This window comes from Pogona vitticeps, chromosome 5 (genome assembly GCF_051106095.1).
Source record: "Pogona vitticeps strain Pit_001003342236 chromosome 5, PviZW2.1, whole genome shotgun sequence".
Classification (NCBI taxonomy): Eukaryota; Metazoa; Chordata; class Lepidosauria; order Squamata; family Agamidae; genus Pogona; species Pogona vitticeps.
This window is the reverse complement of record NC_135787.1, coordinates 160,569,784-160,593,916: the sequence shown is the minus strand read 5'-3', so window position 1 is coordinate 160,593,916 and position 24,133 is coordinate 160,569,784. Positions and strand designations below refer to the sequence as shown.

Genomic DNA, 24,133 nt, shown 5'->3' with positions numbered 1-24,133 from the left:
GATGTACTTTCAGCATGCAGTATGACTTTGTGTGGGCTCCAGTTCAGTTTGGAGGGGAGCTGCAGCAGTGATGCATAACCTTTGATCCAACTGCTTATCTCTTGTCATTATAAGCCTGTTGTTTAAATCAGTAGGTCTAGTTTTAAAAGAAACCTGTATGAATGAATGGCATTATAGCTGTATGCATAGATAAGAGGTTACACTGAATACAATGTATGAAGAATAAAATGGATCAGATAGACAGAAATGCAAGGAGTGTGTTCCTAGGAGAGAGAAAAGTGGAAATGATGGAAACAAATTACAAAAGGTTATTTCATTTCTCTGCACTGGAGACAGTTTGGAAATGTGGCAGAAGACACCACAAACAAAAGTATGACGAGCAGATGGATTGTTATGCTAACATCACACCTTGTATTGTGCAAACAGCCTGTGAAGATCTGCTGTCATTCTTGAGTAGTGGAGCTCACATTTCCCAGTACTGCAGGCAAATGTGGCCCTTCAAATGTTGTTGGACCACCGTTCCCAACATTATTTCCCATTGGCAAAGCTGGCTAGTGCTAATAGGAATTACAGCTCAGAGGGCCAAACTTCTCCTTAGCCAGAGTGAGGTGATCACTTTTTGGGGGGGGGGGGGGTAGGGCAGAGGTAGTGGTGGAGCTGTCACTGTCTCTCAGTCTCCACTGCAAAGTCTGATGGTAGCCTCTTCCTCTTCCTCCCACTTCTACTGTGCACTGCTTCTTGAAGAAGACCCTGGCAGGGCTTTCTCTATAGTAACTGACCCTGCCAGGGTCTCCAAGTGAGGGGGAGGCATTCCAGCATGGCTGCCTGTGTGAATTTGGAGAAAGAGTTGTGTTCCAGAGATGTTCACACATCTGAAGCAGAAAGGGGGCATGAACTGAGGAGCAGTCACTACCCGTTTGCCTCCCTTCTCCATTTTAGCCAGCCTTTCCTTGCCTTGATCACCACTTTTTGGAGCACCGTCCCTTCCTGCTAGGGCGAAGAGGCTCTGAAGTCTGGTTGCACCTTAGCTTCCCATTTGTTTTCCTAGTAGAGAGCTGGCTGAAAAGCAGCCATGGTGTGGCGGTCTTTCTCTATTCATACCAGGAGCACCATGATATAATTAACAGAATGCAGTATATATCCCCAAACTCATTCTTAATTAATATTCATTTTCTTACTCTAATTTCATATGCTGATTTATCATTAATAGCTATATTCCACACTTCTTTATACCATTGTTACTAAATTTATATTAAATTATTTCTTTGTCAACTTCCATTGTTCCCTCTCAAATATCAGTAAAAGTGCTATTTTAGATTTAAATTTAATATTTCTCTTATTTCTTTGAAATCCAATTTCCAAATTTTAATTATGTATTCACATTCCCACCACATATGGAAGTAGGTTCCTACTTCTTGCTTAAATCTACAACATATTTTGGAGTAATTTTTATTCATATAATTCAATTTCAATAGTGTTAAGTACCATCTCCAAACCAATTTATAAAAATTTTCTTTTATCCTTACATATATTTTAAAATTCCTTTATTTCATATATTCTTTCACTTCTCAGTACATATTTCCTCTCCCAAATTTGTTTCTCACAGCATCTTTAAAACATTATCTTGATCATTGATTGTTGTAGCTTTTCCAGGCTGTTCGGTTGTGTTCTTAAGTTTTTTCTTCTAACGTTTCACCAATCTCTGTGGCTGGAATCTTCAGAGGGCAGGAGTCAGAACTCTGTCTGTGCTCTGTTGTAGTTTGTTAGATAGTATCTTGATCCTCTGCTTTTTTTAATATTTTATAAATTTTAATCATCCCCTTCATTCTTTTACACCCATTTTCCTTTTCAACCATTTTTAATTACCCGTTCTCTAGTCCTGCACTCCAAAAGGATAACATTAAGACATGACAGCTCTCCCCTTCCTACAACTTCTGTTATTTGCTCTTTAGTATCCATCCTCTCAATTCAATTTTTTAGTCTAGTAACTTGTTTCCTACTTAATGTATTTTCCAAACTTCCTTTCAAATTCCCTGGGGATTTCTCTAATTCTGTTGCAGTGTGTAGTGGGGAAGTTGATGAGAAATATTTTTCTATATCTATTCCAGATTTGTATCAGGTTTTTTAAAAAGGGGGTTTTCAATCTTCTTTACAAGATAAATACTATTTGGTAGAAAAAATTATTTTCTGGGTTGTTACCAATCTCTTGAAATTCCAGAAGTGACCATATTAATTTATTGGATTGTGTTAAAATATCCACCATATTTCTCATTTGATTAGCTATATAATATAATTTTATATCAGGTAAACCTAATCCTCCTAGTTTTTGGTGTGTATACCAGTACTTTTATTAATCCTTGCTTTTTTATCACCATTACAAAACTTGTTTATTATATTTTGCCAATCTTTCAAATCTTCCTCTAATATCTTTATTGGTATCATCCTGAATAAAAAAATAATTTTGGGTAGTATTTTCATTTTGCATATTGCTATCTTTCCAAACCATAATTCTATTCTTCTTAACTCCTTTAATTTATCTTTAACCTCTTGCTTTAATTTATAAAAATGTTCTTTTTTAAAAATATATATTTAATCATATTTATACCTAAGTACTTTATACTCTTACATATTTTAATCTCAAATTTCCCACTAATTCTTTCTTCCTCATCTTTAACATAATTAAATAATATCATCTCTGGCTTCTGCCAATTTATCTGTAGACCTGTCACCTGCTCAAATTCTTTCAGAAGTACTGTAGGTTAAACTGATCCATAACCCTCAATGTGTTCCCTATTGTTAATATTGTGTCATCTGCAGATTAACTGATCTTAATTTTATCTTGACTACCTATACATTTTATTGCTTTATCCTGTCTAACAGCATTCACCATTATCTCTATACCTAATGCAAATAATATTGGGGGAAAGGGACATCCCTGTCTAGTACCTAGGAATTTTTGATCTGTTAGTCCATCATTTACAGTGGGGTCTTGACTTGAGAACTTAATCCGTATTGGAAGGCGGTTCTCAAGTCAAAAAGTTTTCAAGTCAAATCTGCATTTCCCATAGGAATGCATTGAAAACCATTTGATCCGTATCTGCTCTTTTCCGTCCATAGAAACTAATGGGAAGCTGCTATTCTGCCTTCGACCACTAGAGGGGGACATTTTGTTTCTTTTTTTCTTAGGTCAAGAAAGGTTCAGGGAAGGCAGGGAAAATACAGTCCAGGCAGTACCAGGCAGTCTGAAGACTCCCAATCCACTCTCTAAACGCTGGGAGGCGTGAGGAAGCAGACAGGCACCCTTTTCACTGGCCAACAGTTAACTGAAAGTTCAAATTTTGCACTTTACCTGCCTCCCAGGTGGGTTTTTTTCAGTTCTTAACTCAAATCTAAGTATGTAAGTCAATTCAATATTTTCCTATGAGAGCGGTTCTTAAGTCAAAATGTTCTTAAGTCAAGTCGTTCTTAAGTCAAGACCCCACTGTAGTAGTACTGTAGCAGTATTCTCTGAATATAGTTATTACATTTCTAAATCTATTCCCAAATCCTAATATATCTAGCAGCATTTTTAATGATTCATAGATGTTCTAATGTGTGTTGGCACCAATGAAAGGCTGCGGAGGTGGGGTGATGGTTTGGGGAAAGAAAATATTGTTGCCCCATTATTGTTGTGGTTGTGAGGGTGGCACTGTGACACTCAGCGGAGATGGTGACAGCACTTCGCTTCCTGTGTCAGATGGAGGGAGGCCTTGTGCAGGACCTGACAATCCAACAACAGGTACTCTGCCCTCCCACGCAGTAGCATGAGGAGTAAGGGTACACTCTTTGAGTAGTAACTCACCTGTCAACTTTCTCCTTGCCCACCAAATAAAGAGTGAAAAGCAGATTCATGGATATTGCAGAATCGTGGGAAAATACAAATAGTAGTAATAGGTAACAGGTTTTTTCTCAGTAGCTGTGACACTGGAAAAAAATCCCTACAGCCTTGTTACTTGCATTTTGGGAATCACTATCTTTTAATCACACTTTTCTATTATGTCATTATGGGATCAGTATTCTCTGATCAGTAGAATGGCCTAATTATTAAATTTCCCAGAAAAGTTTATCCAGATTGGAACTAGAACCAAACTTAGACATTTCTCTTTAGGCAATATGTCTATGGGATTTGTTTTTTGTTCAAAATGTATATACATGCCTTTCAATCGCTAATTGGAAAGAATTTGTTCTTTTTAAAGGTATACCTACAATTTTTTTTATCTAGTATAATCAAACCTTCTTAAACAAACAATGAGGAAGTAGAACATTAAAACACTATAAAATCTATCAATTAATAATATAAATCCAGTGGTTGCTAGATAGTAGTAGAATAAAACTAATTGAAAATACTCTCAGAAATACCGTATTTGCCAGCGTACAAGATGACTTTTTGGGCCCAAAAACATGCCTCCAAGTGGGGAGGTCTTCTTGTATGCTGGGTGCACTGAATGATGCGGGGCCGCGCTGGCCGAGGAGGAAGGCAGGCGGGCAGGCAGGCAGGCAGGCGGTCTGGATGGATGAAGGGAAGCACAGCCTGCCATGCCTGAGTGGCCAGAGCCCGCTGCCAGGCTGCCTGCCGACCCCCCGCGCCGCTGAGCCAACCTCGCGCTCGCTTGCCCGCCACCTGCCTGTTTCCCTCTTCCTCCTCCTCCTCCTCCTCCTGCTGCCGCCGGCTCAGCCTCTTCCACTCTTCCTCGCCCTCTCGCTGCCATGCCTGAGCCACCACTGGGCTGCCCGCCGCCCTGCGCCGCTGAGCCAGCCGTGCGCTCGCTTGCCTGCCACCCACCCGTTTCCCCTCCTCCTCCTGTTGGGGGGGGTCGTCTTATACGGCTGGTTGCCTTGTGCGCTGGCAAATACGGTATATATGTTGTGAAAAACTATATGCATATGAATATGAATATATTACATACGAATGTCCATGTGGAATTGAAGAAGAATAACACACATGCATATTGATGGAGAAATGGGATGGACCAGATTTATCACCCAGCAAGTGTGAAACTGACAATGACCAGAAAGAGCTGTATGTGATCATCCAGTTTTCAGGCAAATTCAGAGAGGACAAAGTAGTATTCAAATATTTGAAGAGTGCGATTAGATGTATGGTGGGCACAGAAGAGAAGGAAGCACTGTTGATTTCTTTACAGTAATTTGTGGTAGAAGCAGCTAGCCTATTCTGCCCTAGATAAATATATAAATTCAACGTATGGGTTGAATTTCAGTGACAACAAGGATAATTTTAGTGCCTGTAAGTGCCTTCTCACCCCTTCCCCATTCTAATAAGAAAACCTGCTTTGGTTTACCAATTAGTGTTGGATGATAAATTCCAAAAGCCCTGGAAAATTGCTGCAGAGTACAATTTTCTACCTGGATCTAGAACCTGTGAGAACACAGAGTAACCTTCAAAAAATGGAGCAATATTTCAAACCGGCAAATCTGGGATTGTGCCAAGGGTTAATGCTTTTATTTAAAAACACCAACATTCATTTATATTTGGAAGGTTTTGTAAATGAGATGAATCAATTAATTGAAATGCAATATAATTCTGAAGAATTTGGGGAGGATAGGGTTTCCAATGCATATCTTAATTTTTGCGGTAGGAAAAGAGAGGGGAGCAAACTTCCTCAGGTGGATTCTGTACACCCTTGCTAGTCACCAGCAGTCTCTTCAATATTTCAATGGGTTAACATGGTGAAAGCCCTATTGGATTTGACAGAATATATTTATGAGAAACTCTGTGTAATGTTACACCCTTAGTTTCTTAAATGCCTATTTTAGGACAAAAGTCATCTGCTCCTCCACTCCACTTCTGTTGTATAGCTGCTACTCATAACCTCTTGTATCTTTGAGTAAGCCCCATTCCATTGTTAAATCATCTGTGAAAGGTGCAAGCAAAATCCACAGACTTTCAGATTTAGCCTGTAGATCATAAAAGAGTGTGTATATTGCATAGAGATTGCAAAAGCGTGCTGTTGATGCTTCTATGTATTTGCTTCTGGTAGTTGCCAAAATAGAAAATGGCTGTTTAGAGATATGAAATACATAATAAAAGTGTCAATTTTGAAATCTTTTGCTGAAATATAAGATAGATAACTTAAAAAATGAATAAAGAAATATTCACCATACAGATGGTGTAGCTACGTGGCATTGTGGAATGCTGATCCGACAGAGCTCATGGCCAACTCTAGCAAAAGTTGCCCAAGGCTGCAGTATTTTAACTATTGCTGATAGCTTTTAATGAAATCCTGTGATAAGCATACTGCAGAATGTTGTTCTGAGAGAGGCTTTTGTTTGGAATGGAGTAGTCCAAAAATAGCTCCCAAGGTATAATGTGTGGAAGCTGACTTGCTGGTCAAGAGATGGGAAGTAGTAAAGACATGCAAGTGTTGAGGCAACTCCTTATTCAATGAAGGGGCCTCTCATATCCTATAATCCATTAGCATGTAGGAAAAGGGAGAATAGGGTAGGTTGCTATAGTGATTTATATCACTCATAATGGAGTTACACTGACAGAAAGGAATCAATGGAGTAACATGTAATCATCATAGACTGTGCTGGGATATTTTCTTTTGTTCCATATCACTTCTGTTAAACATGGATTTTTCTTCTGAACATTTTTATGATGGATGTGGTAAATTCTGGTTCTGTTTGGCCCTTACTGTGCATTGGTGTCATGATTTTTCACAGTATTTGCAAAGAGCAACTAGAGAAACAGGGGCACATACGTTGCCTTACTATCTGGAAGCACACAAAAAATTGGGAGGAAGAAAATCCTACAAGCAATATTATATTTTAGAGAGAAAGAGCAGGCTTAGCTTCTGCTTAAGGGAACTTGCAGAGAATAAAAGTGCTTTCAAAGCCTGAGGATGTGTTTTCATCTGTTCTGTTCGATTCACTTGAGACGGTATCTCATTTCAACGTCTTTTCTTGGCTGGAGTGTCCCCTGCTCTGTTTTGTTTTGTTTTCTTGCTGTGTTTCACTAACAGGAGATGATTGTTTTCTCCTCTGGAGTTTTAGAAGAGTCAGAGGAGGAGGGTGTATGACTTATTGTATGTATTCTCTGTGTCATGGGGTTTCCTGCTCCAGCTTGTGTTTTTTGTGCTTGGTTTTGCATTCACTGGGGCAAATTAAACATATTAAGCAAAAGATACTTTTAATGCATCATATGCTTTTTAAAAAATGTCATCATAGATTTCATTTACCCTGCTGAATACCCTGCTTCCCCAAAATATATGTCTCTTTAGTCAGTCACCTAGTTTGCAACCTGGACTTCTGGCTCTTCTTTTTCTTTTGGAAAACAAAACACATTGTATCTCACATTTCTTTTATTATATACTCAAAACAAAGAAGCTGCTATCGTCCACGTGTTTGTTTACATGAAAACTGAAAATTAACATTCCAGGCATTAGTGCATTTTTCCTTCCTGCTCCCACCCTTACAAATGTTTGAAAAATCAAATCTTGTATCATTTTAAAGACTGCAATTTTGCAGAATGTATTTTTATTTGCTTTTCTACAGTTTCCTGCTCCCTGATACATAAGTGTGATTACCGGTCATCATACTGGTTGCATTCACAAGTAAACTTCACAAGTTAATCTTGTGAACTCATACATGTGCTTGTTGCCATTGATTTCCAATGTGCTATATAAGTTTCTTTGTTCTTTCTATATTCAGAAAATATTTTCCCTGAGTCTAAGATTTCTAGTCTGTTTTCAGTAATTACAGACCTTGGTGTACACCTGTGTATTTAGCATAGTTTTTCTTTAATTTCAGTTTTCTTACTATTTTCCAGGGCTGCACTATTTTTCAAAGTTAGGCTTTTTACAGGATTTTAGAATTTTAATACTTACAGATTTACTTCTGTGATATCTTCTTCCATACCCGGCATGGTGCATATTCCTGTCTGCTTCACTTCTACAAAAGTTTATGGAGCATATTTCATATCCAATATAGAGGACCATAATGTACTTTTTTATTACACCATTTATTTAGAAGACTTCTAAATGTTTCACAAAAATTTATGTACAGATTTTATTTCAATATTGCTTTCTCTTGGTGTTGGAGAGTTATTCGGTGTTGCAATCTGTGCAGATATTGAGAAGAGTAAGTGGGAAACAGTGCAGTATTCAATAGCCACAATGATTTTTGAGGCAGTTGAAAAAAATTAACTGAATTGCTGTTTTACTGGCAAGCACCAATTAGTGCCATCAGCATTACGTACAATAATTGTAAAAAGTCTGCAATGACAACACACCCAGCTTTGCACTGCTTGTGAAATGCAACATAATACCTTTAGTTTGTTTTGTAGTTAAGAATTTACAACTTAGTTCAGAGAGTATATGTTTGTACTCAAAGACAATTGACTAAAGCAGTGCCTGTATCATCAGTGTTACTTCCTGCATGACCTTGGAAGTGATGATGTCCCTCATCCCCAGTCCTTTGTCCTTCTAATGAGACTATTCAGACCAGAAGGAAGTAAAACCAACATGGAAGATACATCAGGGATCTCCTTCCAACTCTCCTCAGATTGAAGAAGCTACTTGGATGAGTAGCGAAATGTTTCAACCTAATAAGGAAGAAGTCCAGTTGCCATGACTCAACTTCCAGATAACCTCACCTGAATGACTGAGAATCTTCACAGATATACTATAAGATCCAAAATTGTTTATGTAATAAAAAACCGGGAATGATTGTGCTGTCTCTAGACTGATTTATCTTTAGACTATGCTAACCTAAATTCCATTGATTCAGCAGGCCTACTCTATGTCTTACTATGTTCAGACCATATCCCAGTCCTCTTTCCATCTCAGGGTTGTCTAGAGACTGCACAGCCATTCCTGCTTTTATTACCTTTTTTCTAAGAACAACTTACATCAAAGCACATTTATCTGGGTTGCCTCATGTCATTCCTGCTTACCATAATATTCCAGGCTGTACGCTGATTTCCTCTGGATACTGCACAGATTCCTCTTTTTTGTCCAATAAAATTGTCCGCATTTTGGGCCCTAAATCTTTAACTTGTACTTTAGTGACAGGCATCATGGTTATGTTGGGTCTTATTATTAAAGACAGCTAAGAGTACATGTTACGTTGTTGCATCTGTGTTCAAAAGGCCAAACTAGACATGGCATTAACGGCATGAATGGATTTCATATGCGTCTCCCTTTTTTTGTTATGTCAGTAGCAACTGTGATTGAATCAGGCATGACTGTGGGAGGGAACTGTATCCAGAAACACTGCCATATTTTATTGTGATATGCTAACTCTGGCGTCTGGTGTGGTCATCAGAATCTGGGCCAGTAGATGTTTCCCTTGTAATTCAAAAGTGATTTCTCTGTTTTCTAAGAGTCCCACCTACAGAGAGGAATGATACTTATCTTTAAGCAGTTGTGGCAGAGAGTGAAATAAGTGAACTTCCCTACTCCATCTTCCACAGCCCTAAGACTGTTGATGTTTCACTCTGGCTCCTACTTCCCTTTTAATGCAGTTATGTTATTCTTCAGACATGGTGTTGGGAACCATTTTATCTCTGTCTCGTTGCTTTGTACCACATCAAGATAAACCTTTTGCTTATTTCAGTGTGTATTCTGCCCCTAGGCAGAATGTTGTGGAGGCATTTAACATGTTTCTACCTCAGAAATGACTCTCACATCATCTCTTCATTTCTGCTCTTCATTTTTAGTATTTGCAGCAGTGTTTAGTTTATCCCATTGCATTATTATGAATTTGTGGTGAGGTGAGTGAAAAGTGGAGATTCAGAAAAAACTAAAGGCCAATGCAGGATAGTGAAATCTATTGAAAAGCCTGAACTATAATATAAACCTGAATATAAAAAGTCACTTGCCTTGAAGAATACCCCCAGCAAACTCATCCACCAATGCTACCAAAATCTTCTGAAGGATTATGCAGTCTAATGAATTTTTACATTTATTAGGCAGCTGAGGATTCTTGGAGGCTTACACTATTACAGAAAACAGCTTTTAGCATTTGTATTAATTACATTGTTTGGAAAACAAAGACTAGGCAGCATTTTTAAAGTAATCTGTAAATATTTGAAGGGAGGCTTGTAAAAGAGAGGCTTTAGAGGGGATGGTCCATGGAGGTGTATATTTGAATTGTGAGTTGGATTAAATATAACTGAGGAAAATGTAGTCTCTATGAAAGTTTTGTATCACAATGACTGCTGCTGAGCTGTGGAGCAACTTTCAAAGAAAAGTGGTGAATTCTTGGGAGTGCCAAGGGCAAGATCCAGTGGTAGACTGAATGGCAGGCTCAATGGCGCACAACAGAGATAGGTGTGGTGAGTTCTCTTCCCCGTTGCATGTGTCCCATATGCACTCAGGTCTAGGGTGTTAGAAATTCTGTCTTCCAGAACGAGTTTTCTGGCAGCATGTAAGACTGCAAAGGGAAGTGGAAGTGAGGAAAGTTCCATTCAGACTGCCCACACACAATTGAACGTAGCCTGAATTTAGTAATACTAGTCTGCTAATCTGAGCTGACAATGACTGCCAGATTTCCACCCTCTGATTTGCTAGCCTTCATTCCAAAGATTGTCATACAGACAACAAGCAGACAGAATTGTAGGGTCTTCAGATTCCTCTTGATTCAAATTTAATTTGCTGGAAACGAAAGGAGCAAATGGTGTGTCTCATTCAAAAATTTTGTTTAAAATTGTTCTTTGGATGTCTCACCTACTAGTGACCAGTTTGCTACTTTTCATGGCACAGTAGTTTAGTTTGGGTCTGGCTTGGGTTGAGACCTGTAATTTTGGAAGTTCTTTTTGATGTATAAAAGTTTGAGCTGGAAAATTAGTTTTGAAAGCAGGTGCCAACCTATATATGCGGGAGGCAATCAGTGTACTCCAGTTCCAGAGAGGAATATGGCTCTTCTGATGCATCATTTTGTTCTGACAACTGCAATGGATTCTTAAATGCAAGAAACTGATTTGAAGCAATTATTGGAGAAAAAGGCTAAAACTGTGTTTGCCATACATGAGTTCTGTTTTACGTGTTTTGATGGCCACTTAACACAGCCATTCTGCTTGTGATAGGAACCTTTTCCGTTACCTTGATTCAATCATGCTGATGTCAAAAGGTCATTTGAATTGTTCAGTACACATGTGAGCTGCAAATTCAATTTTGCACACCACTGCCCAGCTTGCATATGGAAGATTTGCAATGACATGCGGAATTGCAGCTAATGTATATGGTAAATAATTCAGTGATGACCTCTTTGCCATGGGAATAATGAATGAATTGATGCAAAGTAATACAATGTCCAGTCCATGAACAGAGTAGTCATGAGAATAAGATGAGTCAAAAAAATTGCAGGGCTCTTCAACCTATCTCTTAATCTGTACATTGCAGGTGGGTTTTCTACAAGCAGAGAGTAAACTGATGATTAATCTGTGATCACAGCAATTCACTATGAACCTTTTCTCTTTGAAAATAGCCTTTATAACAACTCATCTCACTCCTTCCCTTCTTAAGCCTTTTTTGAAAAACTGCTTTCCCCTTTCTACAGCAACATGAATTTTGATGTATGCCCTGTTGCTTTGGAGCAAGATGTTCACTGTTGCTGCAATTGTATACCAGTTTACGATCTGCGGAGGCATATAGCTAGGGATGTTATGAGTACTCCCAAAGTTCCCCATTCTCAGATATTTTACGAGTACCATGCTACTGAAACTCTGCATTGAGAAACCCCTACTCCTGTGAAATTTCCTAGTTGCCCAAGCCCCTGACCCTGTTTCCTCTCTTTCTTTTTTTAATCTCACTTGTTTTGCTCAATGAACAGCCAAATTGTGCACAGTTTAATGCCCTTTCTGGCGAATCCTGCACATGAGTTGTAATTATCTTGCATAGCTTGGTATTTCTTTAGCTTTTTTGAGGTGAATTCTGAGTAGGAAAGATTTTGATGTACACAGGAATTATAGACATCCTCTGTGGCTTGTCATTTGCTTTAGTTTCAAATGACCATAAAACTTCCCCAAAAATTGCACAAGATTTCTCAGGGGGGAAAATCTTGTACAAAGACATATTTTTCTTTGGAAGTGAGAGGTAGCAAGATACATATACCTCTAGCTGTTGCTGTTTCAAATTTTTATTTTCAATTGAAGGAGAAAAAGTTCCCAGAAAAAAAAAACATTTCAATATAAGCAGGGCATGGACAAGGGTATTTTGATACAACCCATATGTTTTGGGAACATACATGGGAGTGGCAGTTTCAACACTATTTTCTGATCATGCTCTCTCTTGCTATAGAACTTCATCAGGTGAATGCCATCCATACTTTCCTCTTTTTAAATCAAGGGATATTGAATTTATTTGTTAAATTCTTTCAATCTGATCTTCTCAAATATTGGCCTGAGCTGCTTTACTTCTTATTTTATTTATACAATGAATTTATATGAAAAATCATAATATAAATATAAACTCTGGAGAGATGGGTTCCAATCCTCACTTTGACAAGGAAACTTACAGGGAGATGGCAAGAGCAAGTCATGACTGATTCACTCATAAATCTTAAAAACCTACCAGGGTCATCAGAAGTTGGAAGTGACGTGATTGCACATAACAATAATGGATTTATATACCACTTAGCATCTCTAAAACACTTCTATGTTATCATTTTATAAAGAACACTAGAAGAAACCAAATTCAAATATTCAGAATCAAATTATTGGGGATAAGTATGAAGCACCAATATAAGTGTGGTGCCATTTAAATGTCTTAGGCCAGTGGTTCCCAACTTTGGGTAACCCAATTGCACTTGGACTGCAACTCCCAGAAACTCCAGCCGGTGCACCGCACCTGGTGGTGAAGGCTTCTGGAAACTGCAGTCTAAGAACACCTGGGTTTTCCAAGGTTGAGAACCACAGTTTTAGATTCTAATTCCCATGTACACAGCCAGAAATGATGGGAGGCTTGGCCTGAATTATCATGAAAATGTCGGCTTGGAAAAACTAGCATAGAAGCTAATGCAAATGTGACTGGGGCTAGAACGATGGCCTTTGGTTTTTGAATGCTATGTATGATCTTTGTTAGGTTGAGCTTTGTACACAATGGCAAGAAACATCAGCATCAGTAAATTTAAAAAGATGCCCTTAAGAGATGTAATTAAAATATGTATAGTGTGAATATGTGACAAACAGAATTTCCATGGGAAATTCATTGTGGAAGAGCTATCCTCCTATCATGCTCACAGTTTGTTAAAATCGTGAGACATATTAATATTGGCACATTAGTATATAGTGATAAGTAGAACATTTTCTCTCCAGAGGTTTGTGTGTGAACATTTGCAAAGCGTTATTGAAAAATCTCATCTAGTAGGTGTAGATGGATAGTCATGTAGATTTAATCAGCTAGAAGTAGTAAAATCATTAAGGTTTTTTAGAAGTCCTGCTTGTTTTCTTTTTATGTGCAAGTAATTTGGAAATGGGCCTCCATTTTAAAGGATGAAAATGTGACTGTACCCTAAAAAACACAGAAAACATATATGAGTATCCTCTTAAAACCTCATTAATTATTTTCAAATAGTTCTTAAGGGACCTGCCAAGTGATTTTTAAAAGGAAAGTACACTGTATGGCAGTGGTGTCGAACTGTGGCCCTCCAGATGTTCTTGGACTTCAACTCCCAGAAGCCTTCACCACCACCTCTGCTGGCCAGGATTTCTGGGAGTTGAAGGCCAAGAACATCTGGAGGGCCACAGTTCGACACCACTGCTGTATGGCATGTGATTTTCCCCCAGCCTCTGCTGATCCTGCCTAGCACAGAGAACTGGGGAACACAGAGTCTTGAATTCCATTTGGACCTCATAACCACTCTAAGTTAGCACTGCAGTTTAATGCACCTGCACTTGACCACTCTGAGAGCATGTGGTATTATGATAAGAGGATGATACCATACCCTGGTAGTCCCAGTTCTTCATGCTTTCATGAAGTTCTTCAAACTTTGGACAAATAAGACAAAGTGGTCGAAATGAAACCCTTGCTTTTATGGGACCAGCAAAGCTTCCTTTAAAGACAGTATGTGGGCATTTGCAAGGAAATTAGAAGAGGAACAAAGGACATAGTGTTCAATTTCTGGGCTCTGTTCTTTTCCCTGACTCATTGTTTGGAGTGGGGGTTAGACTCAGAGAATGCTTTCTTGTTGCCAAATTTGCCTATTCCCCTCATCTGTTGATTTTCTACATGGAGGCTCTCTCCCTTTGTTGCAGAATGAAGGCAGCTAGGAAATGGACTGTGAAAGAGCATGGCAAAGGGTGGAGAAGGACTGCGTCCTTCCACTGCTAAAACAACTACTGTACCTTTAAGAGAAAACATGGCAAATGATGGGGCCCTGAGGAAGAGCTTGGGCTTCCTTAGGGTTTACTTTTTGGGGTACCGGTCAGCAAGCAACAAGAGTATGAGGAGACACATCTTAAGATCTCTCAGGATTTTGTGACAACATGTCCTGAATCATTCCATCCAGCGGTTTCTTATTTTGGCTGCCTTCTACCACCTCTTCCAGCCCTGGAGTGATGGACTCTCTGCGTGTTATGCTCTGCTGCTAAGTTTTTGGTTCCTTGAAATTTTGATTCCTTAGCAACTCAAAGGAAATGTAAATATTTGTTTAAGATGATCTGAGGTTATTTTTATGCAAATACAGACACTTTCCTTCTCTGTTCCCCTCCTCCTTCCAAGCAAACATTTAAAAATGACTGGAGATGTATAGGTAGGTAGATGAGACAGACAGATAGAAGAATGGTCATCACTGTTTTCTCCAAATGATCAGTTTGGCACTGTGACTTCTCCCTGTCCCACAACATTTGACATAATATTAAAAACATATTCAGCAATGAAGTATATTAGAAGTGTATATCCTGTTTGCATTTCTTGATTATCTTCATTATATACCTGCAGGAAAATCAAATACCACAACCACCTCTTCTATGTTAGAGTAAAAATGCATGAACATGTACAGGTTTTCAGTACATGTTCAGAATATTAGTGGGAAGAAAATGTCCCAGCATAACATTAGTGGTTGTGATTGGGTTCATTTGAAAGTTGGGACAGTTCCTCAATTTTGGTGGGAAATAACGACTGAGTCTTTTTTGGAACGTTTGAAACTTCATTTTTATTAACTTTAGGTGTCTCCACTTTTACTTCAGCCGGATCGAAGAAAGACAAATCAGGTCAATGTCCATAACGAGACAAGGTTAATTCTTCTTGTAAATTTGGATAACTCATTGGGGGGCTGGCCCAAATCGCTCTTGATCCATAGGATTCTGCAGAGGGGCACGCCTTACCGTGCATATGGTGCTGCAGCAAGGGTGCCAAGCCCAGTTCCCTTCCTTTGGACGCTTGTTGTGTGTCTGATCCGGCCGGATCACTTTCCTCCCACGTCCTTGTTCCCGCAGGAAAACAATCACCGTCCATTCTTTAGTCTTGAACATATTTTCTCCTTCTCTTTTCATCTCTGGGTCCGGTAGCAAACCTCCAACCTGTACATTAGGGAAGTCCTTCAAAAGACTTTATGTTCTCTCATACATGGAATCTATTCCTCCTTTATCTTTCTCCCCCTTCTTTAGCATCCCTTCACTCTCTAATCTACTACCGAATCTTCTCTCCCTTGATCTTTTATACCTTCTTCCCATACTGACACTTTTAGCTCCTCCTCCTTTCCTCTTTCTCCTTCCTCCACCAGACAGACTTCTATCTTTCCTTTTTCCTCTTCTGTATCTTTTCTTTTCTCTATCAATATTTCTCTCTCCTCAGTCATCTCTCCCTCTCTGGTTCCCTTTTTCTCTTTACATGTCTCTATGGGTGAGGATGGCTCACTATCCTCCTTCTGTCCTTCACAGTGGTACACAATTATATGTTCATAATTTCACCAAAGTGCAGATGCAGATGTGTATGCAATTGAAAAACAGTGTGGCATAGGTAGATTTAATCCATCTGAATGTATACAGAAGTATAATACATGAAACGGATGTAATGAGTGCTCAGCAAATATTGATGCTTAGTCCCAGTGGGAATCCCTCCAGAATACTCATGAAGACTGAGAGATTTTCCATTGCGGGAGAGGGTAGAAATGCTGAGCACTGGTTTCCCCACTATATTGCTGATTTCCAGCACAGGATTAAAGGGGTGACTATATTTGCCATTTAACCCTCAATTCACATTGGGGCACAGATACATTCAAATTAAAACCAAGTGATTACACAATATGAAACTCAATACAGGGAAGTCTATTGTGGAATTGTATCGTCTGAGTGGGGAATTTTTTTTCAGCCATCAAGTATGGTTTAAATTTGTTATAATCAGGTTGGGATTGCTTTTGTCTACTTTCTACCCAGTGTTATCACTTGATCTGGTGCAAAAAAAATTCCACTCACCACTGAAACACAGTGTTACTGGGGCATTTACAAGAATCAAAGAAGACAGAAAGATAGAGAGGTGGAAATTGCCGATGAGCATCTTGTTAGTACCTTAAATCAGCTTCGGTTATTGGAACTCCAAGCAAACCAGCCTTCTGCACCAATAAACTGCAAATCACAGCAGATCCAACTGTATTTTCCCTTCTGTGTAGTCTCACCCTATTTCTGACAGTCCTGGGTTTCCTGTAACTGAAGTACAGTATTGTTCTCTGTAGGATTTTTGTATCCTCTTCTGCTTGTTGTAATTTTTTTAGCTACTACACTTATTATTTTCAAATGGTTGTTTTGGTCAGCTCTGCAGGGGATGTTGCTCTCCTCAGTTTCAAGTTCTTATGTTGGTAAGTTTCAGATGGTTGCCTTTGTCAGTGGAGGAGCCTGAAATTAACAAAGGTTGCTGATAAGGAGTTGAGCAGAGAATGGCATCAATTCCTATATAGCATCTAAGGAGCTAACTCCAAACATCATTGGGAAGAAACTGAGGATATTTTGCTGTCCAGAAAATCCTGGGAAAGGGTGGAAAAATAAAGCAGAAAACCCTGTAAAAAACTATGAAACTGAGAAACATCTACATTCACAATGCCAGTACGTGCTACACCTGCACAGACTTCCTTCTCTGCATGGAATGCTCTTACCTAGCTTGAGTTAGAAGCTGACCAACATAGTAATAAATAGGTTGGTTTTCAACCTGATGCTCAAAGGACTTGACATTAGAACACATTGAAAATATGTTGCTAATCAGTGAAAATGATGAAAGAAATCACAAGAAAGATAACTAGCACTAAACATCTAGAGGCTTCCCTCAAGAATCTTTTCGTGAAGGTCTGTGATGTTCAATAGATTAATTCATAATGGGAGATTTTCTTGCAAGTGCAGTTTGCTTGAACTGCTTGTTTCAATTGCAGAAATGCAGATTGTTGACTAATAGCTGTGTTATAGACAGACAACTGACGGGACAAATCTTGTTGCCATTGAAAATCAGTGTAATTAAAATCAGGGAAAGATTACAAGAATCTTAATATTTAGAGTGGTCCAGAGAGAACCATAGAAATCGAGGCACATGTTGAACCATATTTGGAAAGAATTGAAGAACATTTTAATATTTGGAGAGTGGGTCCATTTTGTATTGAGTGGCATTATCTAAGTGGGCTTACTGTGAAACAGAGATTTAAGCACAAAGCAAATAAACAAGAAAATATGGAAATTAGGCCTGGAAATAAAAAGGTAAAAGGTAAAGGTTCCCCTTGACAATTTGTCCAGTCGTATCCGACTCTAGGCGGCAGTGCTCATCTCTGTTTCCAACCCACAGAGCTAGTGTTTTGTCTGCAGACAATCCTCCATTGTCACATGGGCAGCATGACTAGACACGGAACACCGTTAAGCCGCCTAGGGTAATCTTAACTGATTAGATAGGCGGGATATAAATAAAATAAATAAATAAATAAACAAATTACCTTCCCACCGAGGTGGTACCTATTTATCTACTCGCATTTGTGCATTTTGCATGCTTTCGAACTGCTAGGTTGGTGGGAGTTGGGACAAGCGACGGGGGCTGACTGTCATGTGGATTCGATCTTACGACTGCAGGTCTTCTGACCATGCAGCACAGAGGATTCTGCGGTTTAACCCACAGCATCACCACGTCCCTACCGCCTGGAAATACCACCCCTCTATATACAAAGTATAAAAGAGGAAAAAAAATGATTTCTTGTGTTTAGGAAAAATTGGTAAGGTAAAAAACTTTCTGTTCAAATTATTTTAAAAGTATTCATTACTTATTATTGGATGCAGTGGTCATGTTCATTAGTTTCCTAAAAGAAGTGGCATATAGGGCACAAGTGGAAATAGGACTACAGTTATTCTTATTGATTCGCAAAACCCTTGATCATAAAATAGAGGCTGTATGAAGAGCTCCCCTTATTTAAGGATTAGCTGTCTGAAGTGTGGAACATATTAAGGGTTTTTATATTGATTTGCTATATTTATTCTTGTAAAAGAGGAAAATGGCACTATACTATTGCCAAAATGATCTAAACTGGTTCATTTTTACAATCAATATAGGGAAACTGAAAGTTTTGCTAACTCATTCCAAAGCTCTCTTAACTGGATAAAAATGAAAAGGCATTTTTGTTGCTGTAGTTATTTTCCTATCCTGTACCTCTCCTACCCAATCCATATTTCGGTATTTACTATCCTTTTGGTAAACTTGTGCTACACATAAATTACTAGTGTTCCTTTTTGAGTTGAAAAGTAAAAGTAGAAAGTATACTCTATTAGCAGTGAGAAGAACTTCTGTCATTTGGCACACTAATGGGGATCAATTCTGCATTTGGCATTACTGAACCCAGAACCTAGAACTGGAAATGCAATTTTAAAAAGGAAACTGGTTTTCGTTACAGGGCTAGGTTTCTATTATTATTATTATTATTATTATTATTATTATTATTATTATTATTATTATTATTATTATTATTATTATTATTATTATTATTATTATTATTATTATTGATGATGATGATGATGATGATGATGATGATGATGATAGTCATCATCGTCGTCATTGCTGTGAAAGTAATGTTTCAGTGCAGCTTATTTATGTGTTTCATTATTACAAGCAGACCAAAATATGTACAGAGAAAGACTACCTCTTTGAGACACTGCACTGTCAAAATGCCTCTTGAAACGCCCTAAAATAACATTTAAAAAACATTTGAAACTATGCTACTCAGTGAAAAGTGAAAGGAGCAAGCAGAAAATAGAACATGCAGGAAAAGCATTGCTCAGAGAGTCTCTTCTTTCAGTATATTTAACTGGGTTGACAGGGCATGGCATCACACTCACGTCCATTCCAGGTGACTTTTTCAAATTAGACCTTTAAAAACTTTTGTATAAATAAAGACTGGAGGGGTCTGAGCTTTGAACAAGATGAATAAAATGAATTATGTGGAATGTGAAATTATAAGATTCTGATGTAAAGGTTTAAACAGTTTTTAAAGATCTGGTTTTAAAAAGTCGCCTGGAATGGATATGAGTGTGATGCCATGCCCTATCAACCCAGTTAAATATACTGAAAGGGGAGGCTCTCTCAGCAATTCTTTTCCTGCATGTTCTGTTTCCTGCTTGCTACTTTCACTTTTCCCTTCTCACTGGCTATGAACTGTGCTCCCCTTTCTCAAAACAGCCCAGCTGGGACTGAGGTGGAATTGCAAATCTGCCTGCTGTGCACTTTCCTAAATGCCTTTTTAAACAACCTCAATAATTGATAACCACCTAGTTCCTTCTCTGTGTGAAAGAACACAGGAGATATTTGGAACACAGAAATGCCATTTGGTCCATCAGAGCTCATCCCAGAAACAACACAATTTCCCCAGGATACCATTTAATTGTTCATTTCATGAAATCTGGTGGTTTTGTGTTTGCCTCTATGGTCTCAGTTGCTTTCATCTTCTTTGATGTGATGCTCCTTGTGCATGTTATGTTTACTTGCTCTGCTTAGAAAACAGAGTTTTTCTGGACCAAGCCAGATGGGACAGTAGCTTTGCAATTAAAAGGTGATAGAATGTCTCCCATCCAAAAATATAGTCCTGTACCACTGCTATTTATGCACATTCAACAAGCAAATGAAATCAGTGTGCTTAGCTCATGATGAACTATAATCAAACAAATAATAATAATAATAATTGCAGCTTGAAGAACTGAAAAAACTCCTGCTAGAAAAAGCAAAGGGATTTTATTATTATTATTATTATTATTATTATTATTATTATTATTATTATTATTATTATTATTATTATTATTATTATTATTATTATTATTATTATTATTATTATTAATTTATTTACTTATTTACTTATTTACTTATTTACTTATTGATTTGATTTGATTTGATTTGATTTGATTTGATTTGATTTGATTTATATCCCGCTCATCTGGTCAAATCAACCAGTCTGAGCGGCTCTTAACTTCTTGGGTGGAGGAAACTCCTCCTATATGGAGGAGTTTAGTACTCTTGTATTCTCTTTATTTTAACTCATCTTGTACTTATTAAAATCTTAATTTAATAAGTGTATGTGTGTACTTTGTTCTTCTTCAATGAGTGTACTTTTTCCACATAGGTATCATTTTGTGATAAGCAGTCTGAATAGATAGATAAGTAAATACATAAATTATATGTATTTATTTAATATAATAATAGCCTTTCTTTCAGGGTAAAACTCTCACAAGACGGCTAATTCCATTGTTTAAAAAAGTTTTAAAATCCATTGTATCAAACAATAAAACATGGAAAAGAAACAACAGATACTGCTGTATGATAGTAGTGGGAGGAAAGGGAAAGAACATTAGTAGTTGTCATTGATCGGAGGAGTAAAGGTTCCTGGGAAGAAGCATCTCCCAAACAGTATACCATGGAAAGAGCAAGACAATCTGATTGGAACCATCACCTAGAGCAGGAGTCTCCAAACTTTTCAGTATGAGGGCCACATCATATATTTTACACATTTTTGAGGGACAAAGGAAAAAACACACACACATACCTCTCGGGTTCTGTATCTTTCCTGCATCCCATCACCACCCAATAAGAAACGTCCTTTCAAGCCAGAGAGAGAGAGAGAGAAGCCTGGGGAAGGGCGGGACCTTTGTTGTTTCCCCGTGGTGTATAGGCTGAGAGAGAGAGAGCACGAATGTTAGGACAGGGGATGAGCGGGAGGCCAATCCTGTTGCCAGGCGCTGTAAGGGAAGGTGGGGAGGCGGGGGCTGGTTGGGAAAGGTCCTAGATTTGCTACTATCCATTTTAGGCAGCTGCGGACCCCTAGCATATCGGACTGGACCATATAAAAAGGCAAGGCGGGCCGGATGTGGAGGCCCCTAACCTAGAGGATAATCCAGTATGCACAATAGTGGCTGGTGCTTGTGGTGGTTAGTGTGTCAGAAGGCACAGCTCAGGTAGGTGGTGTCAAGGTAGAGGTGGGTATTCAGATGTAAGCAGGCAAGCAAGCATTCCCACATTCCCACAGCAGGAGGGGAGCACAGGCAGTGGACTGTTTCTGCCTCTTCCTCTGAAAGAAAGCAGGCAGGAGTGGGCTGCTTTGCTAGCCTGGCTATTTACCCTAACAGATGAACCTCCAAACTAGATACAGTACTATACGATGTTACCATTAGCAACCAAACCAGGATTTATCAATTATATATTCTAGGCACATGAAGGAGATTTTCATCAGGATCACGCTATAAAGTACTTGTTATATATTAATTATTGTTTATTCACAATATTTATACCCATCCTCTCTGCTCAGTAGGACACAAGGTGACTTACAATGGTAAAGCAAACAATATTGATAACTTTTTTTTTAAAGGAGCCAGCTGTGATTCCAGTAAACACTGCCCTAGACACTAGTGGGAACTTTTCCTCACTAGAGCTAGCTGCAGTGTAGGGGTCAGTATATCTAGTGAAGGAAGGGTAAAAGTCTCTCCTTCCTCTGTTCTGTGATTCCAGTGAAAGCTTCCCTTCCTATTCCAACTTCATTAAAAAGTTTTTAAAAGACTAACTTGTGTGCTCATAGCTGATTAAGTATCACTCTCAGTTTGACCACAGAAAGCTTCTAACGTCCCTCCCTGCCAAAGGAAATCTTCTCTAACTTGCCTTGTGAGAGTAGTATATCAAGTAGAAGGATATGCTAGCCTTTTCCACCAGCCAGAGAACCAAGAATTGCTGGGTTAATGTGTTCACTTCCCAGCTCCAAGCCAGACCATGAGGGGAGGGAAGTTCTGTTCCATCCCAGGGCTGTAACTAGGGCAGGGTAACTGGAATTTTGCCCCAGGGCACCAAAATGCAGTTGAAATTGGTGTGACAGCTGTGTAAGTTCCTATAGAAGACAAATCTGGTCACAGAGCATCAGAAACAGCTGTGGAGGCGAAAGGGGAGAAAAGAAAGCAGCAGAAGGCGATCAGTTTCTTTACTAATATATTTTCAGATGTTCTCTTTCTTAAGAGAAATCTATATACAGTGGTGGCTCGCTTAGCGATGTTAATGCATCCTGAAAAAATCGCTGCTAAGCGATTTCATCGCTAAGCGAAACATGGTTTCCCATTGAAATGCATTGAAAACCGGATAATCCGTTCCAATAGGAACGAATTGCCGTCCTTAAGCGGAAATAGCCATAGGAAACATCGCTAAGCGAAACGTGGTTCCCCAATTGAAATGCACTGAAACCTATTCAATGCATCTCAATGGGGGGAAAATACAACAACAAATTCAAAAAAGTCAGAACAAAGTCAAATTTGGTTAACAAAGGGTTTATTAAGTGCACTTTATGATTTCAAACATTTTAAACAGTAAACTTTAACTTTAGAAATAACAGAAAAACATTGAAAAAACAGCAAACATGAGCTGTTTAAACCATTGTTAAGTGAAACAGAGGACCCAAAATTTAATCGCTATGCGAAGCATGGTCCCAACCATCGCTAAGCAAAAATCGCCCATAGGGACCATCGCTAAACGAAGTGGGAAAACGCTCCAAAAAAGTCATCGCTAAGCGATTTCGTCGCTAAATGGAGCGCCCGTTATGCGAGGCACCACTGTATAAAAAAAAGGAAAATGCACTTTCTAAAATAATACTAAATTACATACACTAAAAAGGCCCAAGAGCAATAAATTACCATGTTTCCCTGAAAATAAGACAGGGTCTTTATTAATTTTTGCTCCAAAAACGCATAAGGGCTCATTTTCAGGGGATTTTTTTTTCATGTATGACAATCTACATTTATTCAAATACAGTCATGTCATCTTCTTCTGGTTGCTGCACATGCTACACAATGGTGGAGGGTGGAGTTTCACTTAACTGGGTCTTATTTTGGGGGTAGGGCTTATGTTACAAGCATCCTGAAAAATTATACTAGGACTTCTTTTCAGATTAGGTCTTATTTTAGGGGAAACAGGGTATAACAAAATCTAAAAAGATACATTTTTTTTAAAAAAAGTAGGATAAATTCTTCCATGTCCTCCCCGGTTAAATGAAGTTTGTTGGGTAACTGGCTGAGGAGCCAGAGGTCAGGAGTTCGATTCCCCAGTGTGCCTAACAAGGGAAGAGCTAGCTTGTGTAGCCTTGGGTGAGTGGCATTCTAGAACACCCCAGAAGAAGGCAATGTTGAACCTGAGTATCCTATATCTAGAAAACCCTGAAAAGAGTCGCCTTAAATCAACATATCAAGTTGATAACGTGTAATTATTTTATATATGTTGTATTTGTACAGTAGTATTCATTATAGGCATCTGGCTGTGGAGTCAGAGGTTGGGAGTTTGATTCCCCACTGGACCTCTTTGAGGGGAGCTGGACTTGATGATCCATAGGGTCCCTTCCAGCTCTGCAGTTCTAACATGGTGATGGTATGATGATTATATTAAGCCACACTCAGTGATGTAATTCATAAAATTTCACATTCCTGAGATGTTGGATCTATCTATTTGTGAGTACCAGCAACTCAGGATAACCGGTAAAGATAAACGTGTTGTATGCTCCAGGTCAGAGTGGACCAGCCTCAGACAGGAACCAGGTTTCTTGGGATGAATTAAGTGTTCTCTTTTTTAAAAAAATCACCTGCATCTTATACCTCCTGCTGGAACATTTGGCCAGAGGTATTTTGCTGCCAGCCAAAGGGACTTCATTCCAAGGCATTAATTCT

The 24,133-nt window shown here is 38.7% G+C and overlaps 1 protein-coding gene and 1 long non-coding RNA gene across 3 annotated transcripts in view; one reads left to right on the top strand and one right to left on the bottom strand.

Moving 5' to 3' along the window:
* GRIN2B (glutamate ionotropic receptor NMDA type subunit 2B) overlaps positions 1-24,133 on the top strand; it is a 572,475-nt gene that overhangs the window by 242,348 nt on the left and 305,994 nt on the right. The window lies entirely within an intron of this gene.
* The window catches only part of LOC144583082 (uncharacterized), a 33,388-nt gene continuing 29,612 nt past the window's right edge, over positions 20,358-24,133 (bottom strand). The window contains exon 2 of the long non-coding RNA XR_013536672.1: positions 20,358-21,115. This is a non-coding gene — a long non-coding RNA (uncharacterized LOC144583082). The remainder of the gene's footprint in view (positions 21,116-24,133) is intronic.